Source organism: Colossoma macropomum, unplaced genomic scaffold (assembly GCF_904425465.1).
Source record: "Colossoma macropomum unplaced genomic scaffold, Colossoma_macropomum, whole genome shotgun sequence".
In the NCBI taxonomy this organism is placed as follows: Eukaryota; Metazoa; Chordata; class Actinopteri; order Characiformes; family Serrasalmidae; genus Colossoma; species Colossoma macropomum.
In genome coordinates, this window is record NW_023494806.1 from 2,107,720 (window position 1) to 2,115,867 (window position 8,148).

An 8,148-nucleotide genomic window follows, 5' to 3' on the forward strand; every position below is an offset into this window, starting at 1 on the left:
CATCAATGGAACAATCAACTCTGAATTATACCAGCAAATTCTAAAGTAAAAACTCCGTTCATGGTGGAGGGATACATAATGTGCATGGTGTTGTGAGGCAAATTAGTCCCCAAAGAAAACTTATTATTTCAGATTTTCCACTATTTTCCATCATCAACATTCCATATAAACTCAGAAGACTCGTGTAGGTTCACTGGTGGTTCTGGATAGTAAATAAAATGTCTATATTTGTGTTGTCGTCATGGCGACGCCTGGTTCCTATCACCACTACTTCGTTTACATCCCAAACACTGATTTTTATGCACTTGATGAAAATGAAAATGTTACTTGTTTTATTTTATTTAAGCTGTAACAATTTGACGTTTTTGCGGGCTTCAGCCCTGATAGCGAGAGGATATTGGGCCACAGTCCAATTTGCGTATTTTACCTTCCTCCCTTTCTTTAATTATGCTTAGTAAATTAGTTTAGTAAATCATTTTAATCTAGCTCTTAGTGTCAGCAACAGCATTTTTAATCATTTTATACCCAGATAGCGAGCACATATCGATCCGCTGGCTTGATAAGGTCGGCACCCCGCTGACTGTTTGCCACTGCTGGTCCACCCTCGGACCATCCAGATTACTGTCCTGCGTATAAGCTCTAACTAGTTTTTTAAATCTCCTCAAACAGATTTCAAATGCACAGACTTTTATTTTGGAAAACAAACTAAGGCAAATGTTACAAACAATTGAGAGGAAAAAAATAATGACTAGGCCTGATTTAAAATGATTCTATAGAAAATGTTGTTTCTGACTCTGAGCTGAATTCAAATGATTTACTAAACTAATTTACAAAGTATAACTAAAGAAAACAAGGAAGGAAAAATCAGTAAATTGGACTGTGAGAGGAAAATGAGTGATGATAAGTGGAATTTTGTCTATTACTCTGCTTAACCACCGGTGGGCTGCCAAGAAAACGCTGAGCAAAACCAGTGGACCACCAGCTTTGCCAGCAGCGGACCAACAGTGGCCCACTATCCTCTTGCTGCGTTTTTGGGCGGTTCAGACGATGACAGGTGTTTTTAATTTTGTGCTATGGTTCTGTTTTGCTATAAAGCATTGTGATGCTGCACTTGGCGTTGGTCTGAAAGGCAGAACTGCGGTATTGTGACGGCTCTAATGTGCGCGTGTGTGTATGATTGCTTTGCCTTGGCATCTCCGAAACACTAACTGGTCCTACATCTGTTAATTAAGCTAATGAGAGTTTGCTGACAGCTGCTGCTCTGCGCAGGCCAGTTAACGTCAGGCTCCTCTTACACACTTACAGAGGATCTTCCGCCCTGGTGTGTGTGTGTGTGTGTGTGTGTGTGTGTGTGTGTTGGTGAAGCCCTTCGCTGGAACATGAGCTCATTTTTGAGAAAGTTTTTCTGGCAGGATTTGAGCTCCAACCACATTAGTATCAGTTAACACAGCTGATACGGAAGCTGAACAATATGAGCTTCATGCATGATGCAGGATTTCAGTACTGATCGCACTCCAGCTCACTGATATCAGGAGCACGGATGTAGTTCTGAAACATCTTAACTCTGAAATCTGATCTGTTTAGTCACTGTGACAACTTTAGGACAGTATCTATTCCAGAGTAACAGTTCCTACCTTCATAATCTCATCATGAACTCCAGATAAGAAAACAGCATCACACAAACATCCTAACTAGACTAAACCTCCTAAATCCTGTCCTAACTTTAGGATGAACCCCAACAGGGTCCTCACTTCTGTTTAAGGTCCGTTTCTATGGTTTTTAGGCAGCTGTGTCAGCAGCATAGTTCACTACCAGCATAATGAGCTCCATTTATTTCTACTGTAAAACGCTGCTTTCACTGTGAGATGATTTTCTTTTCTAACTCTGCGTTTTAAAGATCTCAGACGCTGCAGACTCGATCTCCACCGCCCCTCTGATCACCTTCGTGTGTTAATGTTGATGATGAAATATTACAGTGAAGGTGGTGAATAATGAGGAGACGGAGCTGAACGTGTGTCTGTTTATTAGGAGGAGTAACGTTAGCGCGCTCGGGTAAAGCGTTTGGGAAATGGAGACTGAAACTGGGGAGCGGCGACGCTCTGATAAACAGCAGGGGGCGCTCTCACTGTATTCACTACTTACAGTTTATCTCACTTTAGTTCTGTTTGACCTTTTTTACATCAGTAACAGCAGCTGTGACTCACATTTTAACATTATTTTGATAACGGGTTTATGTTTCAGCTGTGTGTGAATGGTTGGTTGCTAAGAAACAGACATGATGGCTGATTATCAATTTTGATCGAGTAGGTTAAGATTTCCTAACTGGAGATAAGATGCTGTAAGATAAGACCAAATTTCCTTGCTTTTGTAATACAAAGTTGTGAAGAATTATATTTTTACACATCGTTAATCTCACACACACACACACACACACACACACACACACACACACACACACACACACACACACCCCAACAGACCACACATACATGCACACACTCTCTCTCTCTCTCTCTCTCCTTTTTCCTACTTTTTCTCTTTCTCTTTTTTCTCTTCTCCCTCTTTCTCTGTTTCTATTTATCTGTTTCTCTTTCTACCATTCTTTTCTCTCTCCCACTCTCTCTTTCTCTATCTGTTTCTCCTTTTCTTCTCTCTCTTTCTCCCTCTCTCTCCCCTTGTCTTTCTCTCTGCTCTCTCTCTTCCTTTCTCTCTTTTTTCCTGCTCTCTCATTCCGTTTCCCTTCTTCGTCTTTCTCTCTGTCTTTTTCTGTTGTTCTCCCTTTCTTTTCTCTGTCCATTTCTCTCACCTTCTCTTTCTCTCATTCTATTTCCCATCTCCCTCTTTCTCTAGCTTTCTTTATCCATTTCTTCTCCTATTCTTCTCTCTCTCTCTCTCTCTCTCTCTCTCTCTCTCTCTCTCTCTCTCTCTCTCTCTCTCACATGTATGCCGTATATCTGCTCTGTCTATATAAACACACAGATGACGTTGCTGTAATATTTATATATAATAGTTTGCTGTGTTGGCTGGTGCCTCATGGCTGGTGGCTGATGGCTGAATGGAGATGCTGGCTGAAGGCTGATGGCTGAATGAGAGCAGGGACGTCTGCTGGTGCTGATATTTACAGCCCCGTACCCCCACAACCCCCCCCAACTCCTCCGTTTCTGAAAGGTTAATATGATTTTAAACACAAACACAAAAGAAGCTCTTCTGGATTTAAGCATGAAGGATCAGCTCAACAGGACCTATTCAGAGAGAGAGAGAGAGAGAGAGAGAGAGAGAGAGAGGAGAGGGTTTAAGGAAGACGAGAGAGAGGAAGAGAGGATAGAAAGAAAAGAGAGGAGAAAGAAAGACGGAGGGAGAAGGAGAGAGGGACAGTAGAGAGACAAATATAGAAGAAACAGAAAGAGGGAGGAGAGCAGGCAGGAGAGTAAAACAGAGAGAGAAGAGAAATGAGAAAGACAGAAAAAACAGGAAGAGAGAAAAAGAAAGATGAGGCAGAGAAAGAAAGGAGAAAGACAGAAGAGATAAAGAGAGAAAGACAGAAGAGAGCAAGTCAGAACGAGAAAGATAGAGAGAAAAAAGAGAAAGAGGAACAGAAAAGGAGAAAGAGAAAATAGAACAAGTGGTTCCTTGAGTGTTCATGGTTCTATATAGAAAGACTGTCTTTACTAAAGAACCCTTGGTTCTATGTAGACTGCTCAAAAAATAAGGGAACACTTAAATCACACGTCGGATCTTGACGAATGAAAGATTTTAGGTCGGGCCCACGCTACAGGATTTTTTTGCCCTATTTTATCTCCGACTTTAACCCCGATTTGCCCCTTGCGACAAATGTTCACAGTCACAGCGGTTTTCCAGGTCGGGAGCTCGATCGGAAGTGACTGATGGCGGATGACGGACGATCTGGTAGTGTGATCGGAGAAACGAGTGAATCTTTAGCCCTCCGATCAAGTACTGAAGTGATTGGAGACCCTCCAATCACACACCCTCCGAACACATTTGATATTTATGCCTCGAAACGTTCACGAGTCCTGCAGTGAGAGACGGTCAGAGATGAACTGAGTGAGTGATTCAAACAGCAGCCAATCAGAGAGCTAGAAGAGCGGAGACACAGGCGAAGAGACGCGCCTGAACAGCGGAGACAGAGGAGCTGCATGTAAAACACAGGCAGATAAGAGACGATATCATGTTTATAATGTTGGATCCAGACGTCAAAACACTCTGTGTACAGTTTCAGCTCAGCTGCCAGTTTGTAGTGAAATATAGGGTGATTCAAAAGATTAATCCGATTCCAACGCGCCATATTTTTACATCCATGAGGCGCCTAGGAACCAATCACAATCCAACTGAAAGAGGGGTTCATAGAGTTTCTGACTGTCAGTCTGGCAGTGAACCTCCAACAGCTCAGACCGTTTGTTGTTGGTACCAACAGTTCCAAGAAAAAGGTCACCAGCATCACCAGATCTCACGCTGTGTGACTTTTTTTGTGGAATTATCTTAAGGATTCTGTTTATGTGCGACACCCGACATGCTCAATCGAGTGTGGGATGAGTTTGACTATGGCGTTGATGTTGTCTGTACAGCTGGAGGAGGTTCATACTGAGACCTTGTACAATTACATAATAAACTTTATGCTCATTTAAACCATTTACAGTTCACTGCACTGATCTGTAATGATTTACAAGTGAAATAAATCATTTTAAAATCAGATGAATCTTTTTGAATCACCCTGTATTTCTCCAGCTCCTACTGTCTGTGTTTACATGCAGAGATTTTTGCCAATCCGATTGAACACATTCCGATTATAGATTTAGACTGAGGTGTTTATTCTCACTTTGCTCAACACTCTGATGGAAAATCTCCGTTTACATGATCACTACAAATAATCTGATCCAAAATCACGGCGCATGCGTAGAGAACCGCTTAGTGTAGATGTGACAGCGAGCATCACGTGAGTCCAGTCAGAGTGAGATTCACATGTGTTAAGGAAGCGGCAAGAGGAAGACGTCGTGTTCTGAGACACATAAGCTGGACGTCCGTCCCACCGCCGTCTTTTAAAGATCAGAGCATAAACTTCGTCTCCTCTGCAGACCAGTTTCTGCTCCGCCATGTTGAACGGTATAAACTTTCACTGTGACGCGACGAACATGATCAGAACGGACTTAAACTTTCCGATAGGGAATGTAATCAGATACAGTCGTTTACACGGATATTATTCTTCTATTTAACGGATTATTTACAGGATTACCCACCTCGATCAATCAGATAGAGACTGTATTCTGAATGGCCTCAATCTGACTTGTCTATTCCAATTGAGGGGTTTGCATGGACGTATTCTATTCTGATTGGGCTATTAGTCGGATTATTAATGGATTATTAGACTGCATGTAAACGTGGCTACTGTGATATCAGTGCTTCTCACCACATATTAATCCCCAGTTTGCACTTTCGCTGCACGTAAAAAGCCCAGACTGGTCCAGTGAGTTCAGCTCTGTTTGTGTCGTGTGGTCTGAGGAGAGCTGGGATTTCGAGTTTCTATTTGTAGCTGAAACTCGTTGCCGTGTTGTCTAGTGTGAGCGCCTCACGAAAACAAGACAGAGGTTCTGTGACAAGCTGATGTTAGGTTTGTGATGCTCTCCGTTTTAGAAATCTGTCGAGATTTTTCAAGTCAGTGTAGTGACGCCCAGCCCAAGTTGACATAATAATGGTGGAAACCAAAACCATCAACCCCCAGAGGGCTGGACGAAAAGTCACACAGAAAATCAAAGTGAAAAACTGAAAATTACCAGCTGATCCAATTTGCATGAACTTCATTACGGCGACTCATAATGTGACTCATAGTGTGTCTGGCCCCAGTCTGACTGCATGGCCTCCCGACAGCGGCTCCTGATGAGACAGCAGATGGTGTCCTGGAGGATCTCCTCCCGGACCTGCATCAGGGCATCAGTGAGCTCCTGGACAGTCTGTGCCGCTACTTGGCGGGATCGGATGCACTGATACGTGACGTCCCAGAGATTCCCAATTGTATTCCAGTCTGGGGAATGTGAGGGTCAGTCAGTGGCATCACTGAGTGTGTTTACATGCACTCAATAATCCGATCATAATCTGATTTCTGCATCTGTTTATTCAAATGGTCATGTAAACACCACACGCTAATCTAGAAATCTGATTAAGAAATCTGATAAAGTGAGCTGGATTTTCGCTCAGTAATCAGATTTCTAAACTCTTACTCTGATTTCTTTCGGATTTCTCAGTCTGTGCATGTGCGAAAACAGACGGCGGTACCGGAATGAATAACCGGCTCTAAATTTAGGTATTGTGATATAAACTGACTCTGTTCTACAGTTTCTCATTAGGCTGAATGAATAACCGACTCTAAATGTAGGTATTGTGATATAAACTGAGTCTGTTCTACAGTTTCTCATTAGGCTGAATGAATAACCAACTCTAAATGTAGGTATTGTGATATAAACTGAGTCTGTTCTACAGTTTCTCATTAGGCTGAATGAATAACTGACTCTAAATGTAGGTATTGTGATATAAACCGAGTCTGTTCTACAGTTTCTCATTAGGCTGAATGAATAACCGACTCTAAATGTAGGTATTGTGATATAAACTGAGTCTGTTCTACAGTTTCTCATTAGGCTGAATGAATAACCGACTCTAAATGTAGGTATTGTGATATAAACCGAGTCTGTTCTCCAGTTTCTCATTAGGTTAAATGGGGTCTTTACCAGTGTTTTGTAAAGCTTGTCCAGCCGCTCAGCAGTAGCTGTGAAAGTATGTGTATGTGGTCCTCTGTAATTCAGAGTGTAAGATGGTTTCATTTTTCTCTGACTTCGTCTCTCCAGCTCTGGACATTAATCACACACACTGTCAGCTGTCAGAAACGGAGAGTCAGTCGCTAAATCAATACACACACACACACACACACACACATACAGACGTCTGTCGGTTTCATCTCTTCTTTATTCCTCCTCTCTTCCTTCTCCTCTTTGTGTGATCTGGAGCCACAGTGGACGTCCTGTCAGCTTTAAAAAAGTCGAAGAGAGTGAAAGTGACAGTAATGTTTATATCTGTGTTTACTTATTCAACAGATTCTCCTCACATTTATGCAGAGTCACTTACAGAAACTAACTAATAATAGCCAGACTACTGCCTACCCTCAGGGTTCCGTCGCTCAGTGTGGTCAAGAACCACCCAGTTTGACAGGAAGGGGCCGTTTGATTGACGTGCGAACTGAACAATCACTGAAAATAGCCGAAAATGAAAGCTTTGATTCTCAGATATTAGCTTAACGTTAAAGATGATTACGGTTAACTTAATAGCAATATTTAGAGTCACTTTCAGAAACTAGCTAATGATATCCAGACCACTGCCTACCCTCAGGGTTCTGTCGCTCAGTGTGGTTAACTTAATAGCAATATTTAGAGCAGCACTATGTAATATAATAAGTCAGGAGAAAAAAAACGCACTTAAATATGGTGAGTATTCACTGCTGCGAGTCGCCCTGTAAAGCCTGAAATAACTATTTACAAGTCAGAGACGTCGGGTTTGCGGTATTTTATACCACATAGTCGTCTTTACGTATTAACATCACATGCACAGACTCAAAAAGAAGGTCCGGCTCGATGTTTAGGCCTCAAATGATCTCAAAATCAACATTATACTATGAAGATATGATGACAGTCATAATAATTCACTCACAAACTCAGAAGTCATGTCCTTCACCAACTTTAGACTGAGTTCTCTTTGAATTCTCTTTCAGTTATCCAGTTCACATGCATTGCGTGCAGTTACACATGTCCACCAGGGAGGTCTCCAAATCCCCAAAGCTTACATAGTGCAGCTTTAAACTGTACTCATAAAGTTGTCAAAACTCACAGAAAAACGTTTCACCAAGTTTAGACTGAGTTCTCTTCTAATTCTCTTTTAACGCACTCACGAAAATCAGGTCTCCACATCCCCAAATCCTACAGTGTTGCTTTAATTTAGCTGGCTAAGCTCATGTCAGACCACCTTTAATGTTGGCAGTTTTCAAAATGTTACCAGAAAAATGAGGTGAAGCTGGAGAACGTGTCACATATTTAGTCTGACAAGCTAATAAACACAAACAGGTGTGGAGTAACCCTGTATGTTTGTGCTTCG